This window comes from Erinaceus europaeus, chromosome 18 (assembly GCF_950295315.1).
Source record: "Erinaceus europaeus chromosome 18, mEriEur2.1, whole genome shotgun sequence".
Lineage (NCBI taxonomy): Eukaryota > Metazoa > Chordata > Mammalia > Eulipotyphla > Erinaceidae > Erinaceus > Erinaceus europaeus.
The window spans coordinates 29,350,792-29,368,353 of record NC_080179.1 but is presented as its reverse complement, the minus strand read 5'-3'; the positions used below and the strand labels follow the sequence as shown (position 1 = coordinate 29,368,353).

The 17,562-nt window shown below is 37.9% G+C and overlaps 1 protein-coding gene across 2 annotated transcripts in view; it reads right to left on the bottom strand.

The window, feature by feature from the left end:
- KCNH7 (potassium voltage-gated channel subfamily H member 7) overlaps positions 1 to 17,562 on the bottom strand; it is a 618,161-nt gene that overhangs the window by 199,695 nt on the left and 400,904 nt on the right. The gene's annotated exons all lie outside the window — the stretch shown is intronic.

The following is a 17,562-nucleotide window of genomic DNA, read 5'->3' as shown; positions in this document are numbered from 1 at the left end:
TGGGACAGAAGCAGAAATAAATGTAGTATATTACGTGTGTGTGTGTGTGTGTGTGTGTGTGTGTGTGAAGTTACTATGTTAGGAGTAGGAGGATATGTAATGAAATGGGGTAAGAAACTAGAGGGCTCAATTCCATCAGGACCCTGAGAGATAAGAGGAAAAAAGGAAGGACACTCAGGAATAGTAATAGTTATAGGTATGCCAGAGAAAGGAAGAGAAGGCTGAACCATACAAACAAAATAGATAGAGATAATACAGATAATAATCAACCCGCATCTGTGATCTCAGGAGAACTACTGAAGTTTCCAATGGAGGGAGTGGTGTTGCAGAACTCTAGTGGTGGGAAAGGCATCAAATAATACCCTTGTTGTCTTATAATTTTTTAAATCAGTATTAAAACACGAAATTGCCCCATTTTCGAAAGTCAACATACTCTGCCACTTGAGGAATACTGGTGCTGAAATGAGTGCAGCCTAGAATGTTCCTAGCTGTGAACAGGGAATGTGAGCTGAGGATGACAGGGATGAAGAGGTTACACAGGCTCCTGTGCTAAAAATGAATATGCATGTGCCCTAGGTCATATCAATGGAGTTTACAGTTAATGGTATTTTTATGTACTTTTCCCATATTTGGGAGCTACTCTCTACCCTGATTCATCTTTCTAGTTCTATCCTCAACTCTGACACCATCTGCCCAGACAATACTCTTAACCCACCTGCGTGTTAGCTGTTGTACTCAGTCAAAAATGAGTAGTCATGGGCCCCTTGGAATATAACTAAAATAGAATTCTTAGCTCTTTCCAACATGCAGGACCCAAATTTTATCTGCTATACTTTTACATTTAGGTTCCTGATTATTAAACAAATTGTTCTGCTTTATATCTCAATGCTTTGCAGCCACCAAGTTGCAGATGTTACCTGACTTCCCTGGGCAGAGAAACTTATCAATGTGTCCTAGAGCCCCACCTCACTAGAGACCTACCAGCCTAGGGAAAAGTAGAAACATGCTGTGGGTACAGATTGATCTATCAATGTCCATGTCCAGCAGAGAAGCAATTACAGAAGTGAGCCTCCCTTCTCCTCATAAAGATTTTTGCTACATACTCCCAGAGGGATAACATATAGGGAGGCTTCCAATGGAGGGGAGGGGATATGGAACTCTGGTATTAGGAATTGTATGGAATTATAACTCTCTTATACCACAGTCTTTTTAATTATTATGAAACCACTAATCAAAACTAATAAAAGAGAAAAGAAAAGAAAAGGAAAAAAAAAGTCATGAAGTATGGAGTTGTTTTAACATATCTGGAAGGTTTATATAGGGTGATATATATATTTTTTTTTTCTTTTTATTTCTTTAGTGGGGGATTAATGCTTTACAGACAACAGTAAATAAAATAGTTTTTACATGCATAACATTTCTCATTATTCCACACAATACAACCCCTACTAGGTCCTCTCTCATCTCATTTCAGGACCTGACTCCCCGCCCCCCAACCCACCCCAGTCTTTTACTTTGGTGCAATACATCAACTTCAGTCCAAGTTCTGCTTAGTGTTTTCTGTTCTGATCTTGTTTTTCAACTTTTGCATGTGAATGAGATAATCCCATATTCATCCTTCTGTTTCTGACTTATTTCATTTGACATGATTTCTTCAAGCTCCATCCAAGATGGGCTGAAAATGGTGAAATTATCATTTTTACTCAGACAATGTTCAATAGTTCTAGTTTAACTATCTCTTCATTAGCTCTTTCCTTTCTTTACTGACTTTCTGCCTGGATGATCTGTCAAGTTGAGATGATCTGTTAATATATTGCTGTAGCTCTTTCAGTAAATTGTTGATATATTTAGATGGCCTCTCCTTGGGTGCATAGATATTGATAACCTTTGAGTCCTCTTAATTGATTGATCCTCTGAACACTGAGTGTTGCCTATCCCTACCATTTAAAATTTTATTTATTTTAAGATATATTGTGTCAGATATGAGCATAGCTGTTCCTGCCTCCACCCCCAACCCCTTTTGTGGTCCATTGGCTTGTATGGTAGTTTTCCATTCTTTCACTTTGAGTCTGTGTGTGTCTTGTTGAGTTAGGTGGGATTCCTGCGGACAACATATGGTTGTGTTGTGTTTTCTGATCCACCTTCCTACTCTGTGCCTTTAATATGTGAATTCAGGCTATTGCCATTTATTGATAGTACAGACTGAAGATTTTTGATGCCATTATTGTAGATTGTTAAGAGTGTTCTGATATATGGCATGCTTATGGTGATCTGATTGTTTATAAGGTGACCTTTTGGAACTTCTTTCAGGGCAGGCATGTTGACAGTTGATTCCTTCAACTATTGCTTGTTTGAGGAGGTTTTTTGTTTGTTTTGTTTTTGTTTTTTAGTAATAAGGAAACATCGACAAAACCATAGGATAAGAGGGGTACAACATTAGAACAGCATTAGAACTCCGAATCCCATCCCCTCCCCTGATTGCTATCCTGTTCTTTATCCCTCTAGGAGTATGGACCAGGGGTCATTATGGGGTGCAGAAAGTGGAAGGTCTGGATTCTGTAATTGCTTTCCCACTAAGCATGGGCATTGACAAGTTGATCCATACTCCCAAGCTGTCTCTCTCTTTCCTTAGTGGGGTGGAGCTCTGAGGAAGCGGGCCTCTAAGATACATTGGTGGAGTTGTCTGTCCAGGGAAGTCTGGTCGGCATCATGCTAGCATCTGGAACCTGGTGGCTGAAAAGAGAGTTAACATATAAAGCCAAACAAGTTGTTGACTAATCACGAACCTAAAGGCTGGAATAGTGCAAGTGAAGAGCTGGGGGGGTCCATGTTTTGTAGATAGCTAGTAGGCCTATTTTAGTTATATTCCAAAGGGCCCTTGACTATACTAGTTTGTTTGTTTTTTCCCCTGAGCCTGAAATCTGATATGCAGGTGGATCCAAGTTGTTGTCTGGGGAGATGTTGTCATGGCTGGAAAAAGGATCAGTAAACTGGATCAGGGAGGAGTAGCTCCCAAATATGGGGAAGGTGCATAGATATGGTTGACTGTAAACCCCATCAATTTGGTGTGATCTGGGGACCATATTCAGCCTAGGAGCCTATGTGACCTCTGCATCCCTGTAGATCTGAGCTCACATTCTGTGGTCATGAGTAGGAATGTTCCAAGCTGCTCCAATTTCAGGACCCATCTTTCTCAGTGTAGCATAGAGTATATTGTCCATCCTCCTTCCAGAGGATGGAACATTCTCTACTGTTGTTGATCCAAGTTGAGGGCAAGGTCTTATGAGGGCCTGTAAAGGGGTCTATTGTGTTGTTCCTGATAGAGATGACTGGTAATATTGGGAAGAGTGATTAATTCTAGGTCTAGGCCCATCATGTCTGTCTGGGAATCTCAGAACTCCCCAACTAGGGCCCCAGCTGATGGGGTGGTCTGATAGTGACTAAAGAGTCATTGTTAAAATAAAATAAAATAAAATAAAATAGTCTCTTGTCCTTATTTAGCTTTTGAAGTCCTTGCTTTGAGAAAGTTTTTATGTCTCCATCTAGTCTGAATGACAGTCTAGCAGGATATAGTAGTCTTCGTGGTGGAAAACCTTTCTCATTGAGCTCTGACTGGATAGATATCCTGTCATTCTCTTCTGACCTTTAGTGTCTGTGTGGAGAGATCTGCCACTAATCCTATGGGTTTTCCTCTGTAAGTGACTCTTTATTTTTCTCTTGCAGCCTTCCCGATCTTTTCCTTATCCTTATTCCTTTTCATTATAAATATGTTGTGTCTTTAAGTCTGGATTAATTCTGTTTGGGACCCTCTGGGATTCTTGAACCTTTATGTCTTTTTTTCCCCCTCCTTTCTTTTCTTCTTTTCTTTTCTTTTTTTTTTTCCTCCAGGGTTATTGCTGAGGCTCGGTGCCTCCACTATGAATCTACTGCTTCTGGAGGTCATCTTTCCATTTTGTTGCCTTTGTTGTTGTTATCATTTTCATTGTTGTTATTGCTGTTGTTGTTGTTGGATACAACAGAGAGAAATCAAGAGAGGAGGGGAAGATAAAGAAGGGGAGAGAAAGAAAGATACCTGTAGACCTGCTTCTGCTTGTGTAGTGAACCCCCTGCAGGTGGGCAGCCAGATGTTTGAATAGGGATCCTTGTGCCAGTCCTTGCACTTTGAGCCATGTGTGCTTAACCTGCTGCACTACTGCCCAGCCAGCACCTTTATATCTTTTATGTTGTCTAGACGAGGGAAGTTCTCATCTATTGTGTCCTGTAGAATGCTTTCTTCTCTTCCCTCTCTTTTTTTCCTCTGGTAGGCCTATAATGTATATATTATGTCTTTTGGAGTCATCCTATATGTCTCTGTTGTTGATTTCAATATCTTTTAATCTCTTTTTCAGGTCTCTTACTTCTTCCTTAGTTATCTCTAATCTGTCCTCAATCTTGCTAATTCTGTTTTCTGCCTCATTTTATTCTCTCTGCCCTCTGTTGTTTTTGTAGATCAGCTATTTTGTTATCCTGTTCTGATACTGTATTAGCTTGTTCAGCTAGTTGTACTCTTAGCTCAGCTATTTCAGCTTCCAACTCTCTAATTACATTGAGAGAGTTAGTGCTTTCTTTGAGAGTCTCATTTGTTGTTTCTGCATTTATGATGAGAATTCATTCAAACTCCTCATTTCTTTGACTAATTCCTTAGCTAGCATTCTAATATTGATCTCATTCTTCTGAGTTTCTACCTTTGGGGGACTTTTAGCTGAACTTTTGTCCTAATTCATTTCTTCAATGTTTCTCCTTGGTTTAGCCATTATTATAGTGTATTATGAGGTCTTTCTCTCAGTACTTTTCAGTCCACTGATCACTCTTGCCTAGAGTGACTTTTGTCTATGTAAGGGACTTACAGAGTTCACAGCTGTGGAAATTAACAGTTGTTTCAATGCTATCTCAATCCCTGAGTGGAAGCACAGTGACTGTTAATGTCTCTTTTGTTCTTTTTCTTCACTATAGGCTATGGTAGCTTGAGGGCTTTTTACCTATAAGTATGTTGTTTTTTAAATTTATTTATTCCCTTTTTGTTTCCCTTGTTGTTTTATTGTTGTAGTTATACTGTTGCTGTTATTGATGTCATCATTGTTGGATAGGACAGAGAGAAATGAGAGAGGAGGGGGAGACAGAGAGAGGGAGAGAAAGATAGACACCTGCAGACCTGCTTCATTGCCTGTGAATTGATTCCCCTGCAGGTGGGGAGCTGGGAGCTCAAACCGGGATCCTTACGCTGGTCCTTGTGCTTTGTGCCATGTGCACTTAACCCACTGTGCTACTGCCCGACTCCCTATAAGTATGTTTTTTTAGCTTTATCACTCACTCCTAACCAAGAGATAAAGCAGGGTGGGGGAGAGATAGGACAGTGGTTACGCACAGACACTCCCACACCCAAAGGATCCAAAGCTCCAAGCTCCATTCAGCTTCTGTGCAAGCAGCCAGAGCCAAACCAGGCAGCACTGCTAGGCCCTGTGAGTTTCTAATGAAGTCTTGTTTATAGTCTATAGGATCTGAGACAATTACTCACCATGTTCTCATCAGAAGAACAAAGTGAAAAGGCTCTCACTGTACAGCCCCACCACTAGACCACCAGGTTTTAGATATCCTGAGTTTCCCAGTCAGTTTTCTGCCCCAGATGCCAGCACAGGGCCCAGGAATCTCTCTTTAGGCTCCCTTCATTCACTGGTGATTTAGTGGGTTCTCAAACTAGTCCAGTCTCATCCTTTTGTAGTCTCAGATGATCTTTGATATTCCTTGTTCTTTAGAGAAGTTTCTCAGCTGGGCAGAGCTGGAGGTCTGGGCAAAGGTGTGGTCTCTTGATGCTCAGTGTGGTGCATTGTGAGTTTAGTGTAGATGGGTAAAGATGGGGTCAATTGCATATTCTATATTTCTTACTCTTTTTCGAATTTTTAAAAATATTTTCTTTTTTATTGTTGTAGTTATTGTTGTTGTTATTGATATCATTTTTGGATAGGACAGAGAAATGGAGAGAGGAAGAGAATGCAGAGAGGGGGAGAGAAAGATAGACACCTGTTTCACCACTTGTGAAGCGACTCTGCAGGTGGGGAGCCTGGGGCTCTAACCTGGATCCTTACACCGGTCTTTGTGCTTCACATGACAGCCTGACTCTCTTATTTTTTTTAATTCAAAAATACTTTGGTTTTAGAGTGATGCTTTGTAATAAAAGCTAAGTATTTTTTTTTGCATTGCTTTTCAAATTTCTGGAAATAGTGGATGAATTTTTTATACATATATAATAGTGCACAATGCTTGGATGGGTGACTAAGCATTAAATGGTAAATACTAAAAATATAAATAGTAACTATAAACACAAAAACACATTGGCAATGAAAACAGGAGGACATGGTACACGATGGCAGGAAAGAACCTAGTGGGAGTTGTATAGTTATGTGGAAAACTGGGAAATGTTATGCATGTAGAAACTATTATATTTTACTGTTGACTGTAAACCATTAATTCCCCAATAAAGAAATTTTAAAAAACTTGATGATTTTTTTATGTTTTAATTTAGTAGTAAATGAAAAAAATAGTGTTGACAAAGAATGCTGGTGAGCATGTAAATTGCAAATTGTTATATACTATAAAACTATTAGATTCAGTGTTTCCTTTAAATTTGATATATTTCACTCCCCCTACATTGAAAGTCCTTTGGATTTTAGCTCCAATGCCTTAAGGAAGGTTTATTTTCCTTGTTTCTGAACCAGGCTAGCATCTAGTTACAGTTTTTGGCTTTCATCTTAAAAATATATTTATTTCTTATTGGATAGAGACAGAAGAATTGAAAGAAAATGGAAGATAGAGCAGGAGAGACACAAAGAAACATCTGCAGCCCTGCATCACTACTCATGAAACTTTCCCCCTGCAGGTGGGGACCAGGGCTTGAATCTGGGTCCTTCTGTGAGCCACTGCCTGACCCCCATTTTTGATTTTATAATTAACTTTGCCTAGTGAATTGTATAACTCCTAAGAGAACAATCCCTGTTTCTACGTTGCTTATCATATCTCGGGCTTGACAAACTAGAGAATGGTAAATGAAATTCAACTAGCACATTAAAGACCGATGATATGCTTCATTTCTCATGCTGAAAAATAGTAGAATATTTCATTGCTTTGTACCTAACATTTATTTATTTAATAAGACAGACATAAAGAGACAAAGGCAGACAGAGATAGATAGATAGATGATAGATAGATAGATACATAGGCAGGCAGATAGATGGATGGATGATAGATAACCAGGACATCATTCTAGTATATGCAGTGTTGGAGAATGAATTTGGGATTTTATGCATCTAAATCCCGTGTTCTATTTCTGAGTCAATCTTGGGACCCTTAATTAGTTTATATTAACTATAAAACCTTCATCTCTTGGAGATGTATTAATTTATATTTTCTGAAAATGGTTAATGGGCTAGGACTCAGTAGCCCATAGAAATAATTAACTCTTATCATGCCATACATACCTGAAATACCTTTCTTGTTAACTTCCCCTTTTAATTAGCATTATTAATTTCTATTGTTCAGATTCCAAAGAATATACAGAAGTGCTTTCAGACCCCTTATACATTATAGAAAATTGCATCATTAAACTTTAATTTGCTGTACTAGCAGCTAAATATACTTAAAATAGAATTTATCTTTCTGTTAAAAGATGATGGATGTCTTAATTTGCATTTCCCTGACAATCAGTGACCTAGAGCAGTTTTTCATATGTTTGTTAGCCTTTTGGAACTCTCTGAGGTGAATGTTCATATCCTCTGCACATTTTGGGATGGGGTCATTTGCTTTTTTGGTGCTAAGTTTGCTGAGCTCTTTATATATTTTGGTGATTAGTTTCTTGTCTGATGTATAGCATGTGAAGATTTTCTCTGTTGTTTTCGCCGGGCTGGCTTCATGGGCGGGTAACAGACGACCAGGGACTCATGGTTGAACTGTAGGCAGTATCTCTTTATTTATTCAGGACGCAGCACAATCTAAACCGAGCTAAGCTAAACTCAAGGTACCCTAAAACTCACAATGCTGTCTTTATATATACTTGCTAAGTAGGGTGGAAACAGGATGTGACATAGAGAGGGTGGAGAGAAAAGTGACTGGTGAAAATCAGAGTGTGACAAGGAGGGGGTGGAGGAGGCGAGAATCCTATCACTGAACCACCAATGCCCTGGAGGGAGGGTGGTGCTTGTTAACAGTGGTTATGTAAATAGAATGCAGTGGTTATGTAAATAGAATAGTGTTAAGCAGGGGGGATTTAAACCAAATGAAACAGAAGGGGTCTCATGTATACCAACAACTCCCCCTTTCTTTTTAACTAATGGCCATAGTATCAGGATTGTGGGGTGAACAGAAACCTATATCGTACAGGCGTTTTCAAAAGAACTGGCATAAGACATGGAAAACAAACTAGGCGAGCAGCAATAACCAGTGTGATGCCAAGGGGAACGTTTCTTGCTTCAAAGGGCAAGGCCTAGCAGGCGAAATGACATTTCTTGCCTCTGGGAGCGCTTCATGCCTCTGGGGGCATCTCTTGCCTCAAACGGTGTTTCCTGCCTTTGTGGGCATCTCTTGCCTCTTGGGGCACTTCATGCCTCTGTGGGCATAACCTAATACGGAGGGGGAGTTTTCCGACTCTGGGGTCAGAACCTGCAGGCGAGGGGACATGGTCTATAAAGTCTCAAGGCAATTGGCTGAAGTTAGTCTTTGAGAAACACAGCAGCTTGTACCAGTAAGTCCAATGGAGGTGTCAGTCCAAAGTAGCTGACCACAGAAGAAAATGCCAAGGGATGAAACGCTGCATGTCTGTCTCGATGGGAAATGTTGGCCACCAGAATTCTGCTTTTCTGTAGAGAGTGATCTTTGGAGTCTGTGAATCTGTTTCTTCAGGTCGTGCCAGGTCACATCACTGGTTTCCGGGGGTGCGTTGTAGTCATTCCATCTTGTGGGTGATGTCAGAGAACAGGGGTCCAAATGCATTTCCAGAAATTTTCATTTGAGTAGATGCTTTTTCATGTGAAGACTTGACAGCTGAAATTCACTTACTTGTCAAACAAAACTTGTAGTAGATTAAAAGTTTACTACAATTGATAACTCCATTACAATTGGAAGTCCTTTCTAGTATGATTTTAAAGTTTGTTTAAATAGTTTAAACTCAATAAAATGTGGAAAGGTAAACAAAAGAACCACGGTAGAAGCCTCAGGCATGAGAATAATTAACATAATCATTGCACTATCTGCCCCGCCCATAACTCATACAGTTTTCAGGATTAAACGTTTCAGATTCATGTCAAGATGTAAAAGAGAAATCAAAGGAGGGAAAAAACAATTTTTTGGATTGTTTCTGGATGTCTCTAGAAATCATGGCTGCATCTAGCATTTTTTTTTTAAGTCAATGTAAACAAAAATTCAGTCATTCAAATCACTCTCTTATGAAACAGATCTCACCATGTAGCATTAAGAGTCCCCGGAGGGCGTCCTAGTCCAAAAAGCTCCTCGAAATTCCATTTAGGGTGCTTCTGACTGTTCCTGCTGGATTGCTTCAGGCATCTACTTTTCGAAGAAAGAATCCAATCAGGAGAGTAGAACTAACCACCACGTGTCTCCATTCTTGGGGACTGCCAGGGTACTGGAGAACACTCCTCAAATTAGAGTAGTCCTTCTCCATGGGAAACATGTGAGAAGAAGTCCAGAAAGTCCCAGTGGAAATCTCCATGCATATCCCAAGGTCTACCATCACGGTCATAAAGAACCAAATTGTGGCCCGGAGCAAAATGTAGTCCTTCTCCTTGGGAAACATGGGCAAGGGAATCCAGAAAGTCCAAGGAGAAATCTCCGTGCATCTCCCAAGCTCTATGATCCCGGTCATAAGAAACTAAAGTTCCCGGTCAGGGAACCGAAATGTGGCCCAGAGTAAAATGTTCCAGAGACAGAGAAACTGTCTCATAATGAAACAGTAGAGGCTTTGGCAAACCTCTTCATAAGTAGAAGAGAAGACCATAGTGCATAGGTAGGCAAAGTCTTCACTTATCTGGGAGTTGCGCAGGTCCAGTCCCATCTGGGTCGTCATATGTTGTTTTCGACGGGCTATGTTGTTTTCACTGGGCTGGCTTCACGGGCGGGTAACAGACGACCAGGGACTCATGGTTGAGCTGTAGGCAGTATCTCTTTATTCATGCAGGATGCAGCACAATCTAAACCGAGCTAAGCTAAACTCAAGGTACCCTAAAACTCTTCATACCAACACTTCTCCCATTCTTGAGGGGTCAGTTTGTTTAATAGTTTCTTTGGATGTGCAGAAGCTTTTCAATTTGATGTAGTCCCATTGGTTTGTTTCTGCTTTAGTCTTCCTTGCAACTGAGTTTGATTCATCAAAGATGTCCTTGAGGTGTAGGTGGGAAAGTGTTTTACCAATGCTTTCCTCTAAGTATTTGATTGTTTCTGGTCTAACATCCAGGTCTTTGATCCATTTGGAGTTGATTTTTGTTTCTAGTTCCCCAGAGACCCACCCTACTAGGGAAAGAGAGAGGCAGACTGGGAATATGGACCAACCAATCAACATCCATGTTCGGCGGGGAAGCAATTACAGAAACCAGACCTTCCACCTTGTGCAACCCACAATGACCCTGGGCCCATGCTCCCAGAGGGATAGAGAATGGAAAGCTATTGGGGAGGGGATGGGATATGGAGATTGGGTGGTGGGAATTGCGTGGAGTTGTACTCCTCCTACCCTATGGATTTGTTAATTTATCCTTTCTTAAATAAAAAATAAATTTAAAAAAATGATGATGGATGATATAGTGCATGGGCAAACTACAAGTCCATTTGACATTAAACTTTGCAGTAATAAAATGTAGATGAAAGTGACCAGTCTGTGTAAATAAGATCAAATAACTGCATCACTGTAACTATTTTGTAAGCATTCTTACATAATTCTACTAATAACTTTTATAGGCAAAGATAATTGCCAAGTTAAAAACTGGTGAACTGTATCAGTCATTTGATTAGCTTTTAATGCTTATGGAATTGAGTTATAAAGCAGTTTACAAATCAATTCTGCAAGCCTATTATGATACACTGAAGGTCACTGTTTACTTCCATTCATTTTTTATCAGTTGCATTACCCTCTTTTAAAGACAATTCACTGCTTTCTTAAACTAATGATTGCACAAGGCAATTAGTTGTTCCTATAGTTTAATTGTATCTAAGGTGGTACAGATGGTTTTTTCTGCATCACTAGGTTAATATGATCACGTTATATTGCATTACAGATTTAGTTGTCTAGCTGCAATTCACCCAGAAAGAATACACATTGAGAATTTTGCTCAATGCTAACACTTTTAGGCTTGAATATAAAGCATAGATGCATGTAATCCTGTTATGGTTCTTAATGCTAACAACAGCTTCATAAGTTAAATCACATTTTACAGTATTTACTTTCTGAATTAATCATAGTAGATAGTCCTTTTCCTAGTTGCTACTAATATGTTCAAAAGCAAATTTAAATTAAAACATATGCATTTGTAATCATTGTACATATTTTAAAGAAGAATCCTAGGAACTTCAATAAACATGACTTTCATATTCATGGGATTATAATTAGCGCTAATTTAAGATTAACTTTACTAAATTGTCTTTCTCAAGGCAAGTGACTTTTGTGAAGCTGCTGAAGGTCTTAGGAAGCTACTTCTTCATGCATATTATCTGAAATTTAACCAAAAACTTTTACACTACCAAACCAAAGAAGGAACACCAACATTTCACTGTCTTTTTCTTTAAAGACATCTGAAATTATAACTCCAATATGGATATGCAAAAGATGTTAGAAACCTGGGCCAAGGTCAAATGAAAAATAAGAATTAAAGTCAGAAGAGAATAGCAGTTGTTTAAATTTAATTCGCTTTACCCAAGAATTGGTGTCTCTTAGGCCATAAATATCCTCATGAGAATTACAACTTTCTCCTCAAATAAATGTAAATAAATGCACACACACAATTTTGCTGAAGGTCTCAGAATAGTTATGACAAAACTGCCCTCCACCTTTCCGCTGATTTCTTAGGATCCATGAAGATTAGCTGACTTCAAGTATTAATTCCACTTTGTACTGTTTTTTTTTAACTTATATCAATTTATATTTTATAAAATCATAGTAATCACTATTATATTTCTCCCGAGCTTCTATGTTAATAAGATTTTAGAAAATGTTTTTTTCAAACTAAACTGAAGTTGAGAAGACTTTATTAATCTCAATGTTTATTACTCTCTTCCTCTTTCTGATTTGGCTTTAAAATATGAGAGAAAAGGGTTATGAGTGTTGACCTCAAATTTTCTAACATAAGAACACACCTGGGAATGAAAGAAACACTAATACTTTTTACAGAAAATACATATTTCTGAAAATTGCTCCATGTATTTCAATCACCAATATTCCCTACAATATATTGCCAATCTCCAATCATTCCCTGGTATAATTTCTCCTCATTTCCACAAGCTCTTGAAACATTGATTATCTAAATGCCTCACTATTAAAGCCCAGTTGAATATAAATTAGAAATATGTTGCACTTTAGTAGGTCTACTTGACTCTGAACTGGAAAGTAGACAAAAGCTTAAATTTGAGCAGTCATACAAACCAGAGAATATAGTGAGTGGGTCAAAGAGAGGACATGCCTAGTGTGGTGGGAAATGGGATAGATGATTCTGTGCAGACCACAATCTTCCCTCACAAGGAATTGGAGATGATAGTAGATTGCCATAAATTGGGTTCCTGATAACAACATAATCTATTTTCATGGGGATTGTTCTTTGGAGATATGCCTATAATGAAAAGAAGGCTTGGTTGGGCAGAGGAAGTTAAACTTTTACACAACTAGGAGGGACATTTCCACCTGCCACTCTAGGAGTTCAGGAGCCAGGGTAGCTCTTCATTGTTATGCAAAAATAAACAAAAAACTGTTAGCAGTTTTTCATCCCCTTAAATCAGTCAGTCACTGGGTATAGTTATTCCAGAAGAGGGCTATAATCTTGGTTAGAGTACTTTCCTCCATTAGACTACAGTGCCCAGTGAGGGACAGTAGTATGTATCTTTAGTCATATTACTGTACAAGGGCTGTACCAGCACCAGGAAGGCTTCAGCTGAATGACATGGTGTCCACAGTGCAGAGAGAAAAGGATAGCTTATTTTGGTCTGAAAAATAAATAAATCTGAATTAAGTGAACCATTGACTATTATGAAACAAAATAAAGATCTGTGAATGAATGTCAAAATCAACTTTTTAAAAGGTGGGGTGTTTACAAGTTTGATAGTTAAACTGGAAGCCTCACAATCGCTATGAGATTCTTTTCCCAGAAAAGTAGGTTTTAAGATGGAGAGAAATATGACTTTAGTAGCTGATTCAGAGAAAGAAACAGTGAAATAACTGACACATCTCATTTTTGTTTATAAGGAGGATATTTCTTTAGAGACACTTCAGGGAGATGAGTCTTGCATTCTCAAGTACACCAGGAAGTGTATAATGCCTCTCATCTGCCTGCTGAAGCAATCCAAAATGTATTCAAAGGTGAGATTAGAACTGGGAAAAATTACCACGCAATGGGAATTTAGGATTGACCTGGCAAACCTAATTTGTGGGTGGTAAATACAGTAGTCTGACCAGTGCTGCCTGATGATAGTGACTACAGATCACTAGGGAATCAAGTGGCCTAGTAAGCCTAAATGTGGGGCCCTTTAAAGCAACAGATGTGGTTAATGATGCTTCAAAAATTGGGACTCCTGGGACATTCCCTAGGGTACAGGATACCAGAGAAAATATGACCTTTTACAAAAAAGCTGTAAGTGTATGGTCAAGTTGAGTCCTGAAGCAATGTGAATTCTGAGCCAGTAGTGCAGGGCACACATTGCAGAGTTTAGGGAAGATAGTGTTACAGGATTTGTGAAAGCAAGCACAAGAGCAGCTGCAGCAGAAACATCTGGAACAGGCTCACAAATAATGATAATGCTGGGAGAGATACAGGATCCAGCTGGCTGGATCACCATGAGGACAAATGTGCAGAACACATTGGTTTGAGATAGGGAAGTCAGAAAACAAACATGTTGGCAGACTGCTTTTAGTCAGGTTACAGGCAATGAGCAGAAATTGAAAACCTATGTTTACCTAAGGCACCTAATTAAGTTCTATTTGACAGCTGCTTAGTAAACCAATATATGATTTTCCAATATTTTAAAAATTGGTTCTCTTTGATGAATTTAGTTATTTGCCAAATGCCAAATTAAAGAATCCACTCTAGTCAAGTTAACAAAATAACCTGGATGACTGTGTAATATCTGTGATGTAACCATGACAGGGACTCTCCTGATACAATGCCCCAAACACAAATGGCACAGATACCAGTAACCCAAATGCTGTATAAACAGGGACTGTGCCTGATTTGGGTGTTGCTAAGCAACAAGATCTTCCAAATGATATACACATGGGGACTTTTTATTATGGATTTGCCAATTTAGACAGTCATTAACATTCATTGTTAATGAAGGGATACTGCATAATTTTTCCCACTACCAGAAATATTCTTGAACTTAGAAATAAGCATTGAGGCTGAGGATACAGCACAGTAGTTATGCAGAAGACTTTCATGCCTGAGGCTCTGAGGTCCCAGGTTCAATCCCCCAGTATCATCATAAACCAGAACTCTGAACAGTGATTTGATGTCCCTCTCTCTCTCTCTCTTCCTCTCTCTCTCTCAAATAAAATAAAAATTATATATATATATGCATTTTGTCAAAACCCTAGAGCATAATATTACACATAATATTACACATAATATTAACTTTTACTGTAGTCTATAACTAATTTTTTCCCAAATTTTCCTTTAGTAATCATGTCATGAATATTTTTCTGTGTCAAGTTTAGTCTTTAAAGAGAAAACATTTCCTAGGTCTTTGATAGAAAGGGAAGAACACAGGGTGAAACAGACTAGAAAAGGTATACTCTAGCAAATCAAGGGACTCTAGGAGAGAACAGGGTAGGGGGTATGCAGGGGAGGGGTTTGGGGTCTTTGATAGAGAAGGACAAACAAAATATACTATCCTTTTTTTTAAAGATGTGGACCCATTTTTGTTGCTTGAAAAACACAATTTTCTCTTCTAGTTGAGATCATTTTCATGTTTTAGTTGGCAGGATTGATTTTTACAAGATATCAATATGAATATCCATTGGTTTTCCAAGATATTATATAGCAACATGTTGACTCAATTTATAGTACTTATCAATCTGATTGTAAGATGTATTAAAATAGTATTTTCTTTATACTTGTTTAAAAACTGTAGCTACTCTTACTTTTTTTGACAAATTGTAAGCTTCTGAAAAACTTTGCTCTGCTTAGAGACAAATGATCACTTTAGTTCTCCTGATCTCAAAACAAGATAACATTGAATAATGACCCACCATCTCTTTTGACACAAAGTTTCTAGGTTTCCAAAATTTCCTTAATCTATTCAACACAGTTCCTTTTTAATGTTAATTCTATTGTGATTTAACTATTATTATATTCCACAGTATTCTCAATTTGCACATCTTTATTTCATTCCATGTTATTACTTCACATTTTCCTTTATTTTTTGCTTATATCTAAGGAGAGGCAGTTCAATTTAGAGTTATACGTCTAAAATAAATATTCTTTCCCCTATTAAGTTTAATTACATCACATGACATAGGGATGCACACCCTTTATTTAGGCAAGAATAAAGCATTTTGAAGTTTAAGATGCTTCTGCTGAAAATTGTTCTTAGGGCTGGGAGATATACCAGTTGTTAGAGTGCACACTTTATTATGCATGTGGAACCTATTTTGAGTGCCTGGTCAACACCTGGGATCACCATACAAAGGGGAACCTTCATTAGTGGTACAGCAACACCATGGTATTTCTCCTTCTCTGTCTGATTCTCTCTTCCTCCCTGTCTTTCATCTTTACCTTAAAAAAAATCAGAAAAACAAAAAAGTTAACTCTTAAAACTTATACCAAATGAAAATATATTTAGAGATATTTAGAGTATATAGTACTGGAGGGTATAATCAAAAGCAATATACTAATTAAAAAAACAGTCCTTTGTAATGCTCTTAAGAAACAATTAAACAAAAAGAAACAATTATATCTCCATATTTTGCTTTATGCATGGCATCCTCCATGTAAGGACATGATGTCTACTGAATTTGTTAAGACTAGCACCAGGAGATGCTCTTTTAATCAGAATGTAAAGTAGTATAAAAATATATCAGGGAGGGTGCTATGTAGATTTTCTTGGTACTGTGGTGCCTCTTTATCTGCCTCTGCCCTCCCTTCTGAAAGATTGAGCCTGGAGTAGTGAAATCCCAGTGATGAGCAAAAAAAAAAAAAAGGAAGAAGAAGAAAGAAAGAAAGAAATAGGGTTTGACCCCCAGTGTGAGCCCCTGGTTGCCCACCTGCAGGGGCGTAGTTTCACAAGTGGTGAAGCAGATCTGCAGGTGTCTTTCTCTCCCTCTTTCTGTCTTCTCCTCCACTCTAGATTTCTCTCTGTCTTCTCCAACAATAACAACAACGATAATATGGTAGAATCAAAGTTTTAACGTTTAATTTGCATTCAGTTTAAAATAAATATTTAATTTTTTACAAAGATTCCTTCTTTGTCATTTGCTTACACACATATCCTTTTCTTCATTCTAATCCAGTTTGATAAACTATGAAAGACAACTAATCGATGGGGGGGGGTGAAAAGTTTGTGAATAAAATTATTAAATTAAAAAAATAGGCATCATCCAAAATATATTATCTTACTTATATTCATGGCCAAAATATAATCTGATATAATGAAAAGGATACACCAAGGAGTCATGCAGTAATGATTGAGTTTGTTAGCAGAAAATACAAAGAAATTAAAATGGTCATTAACTTGGGCAGGATGGTATTTTTCTAGTAGTTTAATGTTGCTTCTGAACATGTACCTGGGAGACTGACAGAGTGATGATCTTGACAACTTATCCCAAAAGTGATATTATTCACAGTAAAACAACCAAAGTATTACAGTGATATTAACATATTTGTCTCAATATTGCTTCATCAAAAAAGTGTGTTGCCACTAAGCCATACATGAGAAAGTAACTGATAACTTTGAACAATTCTTACTCTGTCTTCTTGGGGAAGGACCTATTCTGGGGTGAGAGTATTCTGCAAAAAACTAAGAAATTTTACACATGTATCATCAATTGCATAACTGTAGTTACTATAAACCATTAATATCCTCAATTAATTTTTCTTCAATTGGCATATATTTGATGTGTGTTAGTCTTAGTTCTGCAGTACACTTTCTGTGGACTATTTCAGTTATATATACATATTTCTACCTAAATTCATAAATAATATATCTATTTTCAAAAATTAAACTTTTGTGATGTGACTTTCAATTTTCCACAGAGAATGGCAGACAACGAATTCCATTTTTTCCAGGCTTTCAATAAAAAAATAATCACAAAGAACAATAAAAGATACAAGT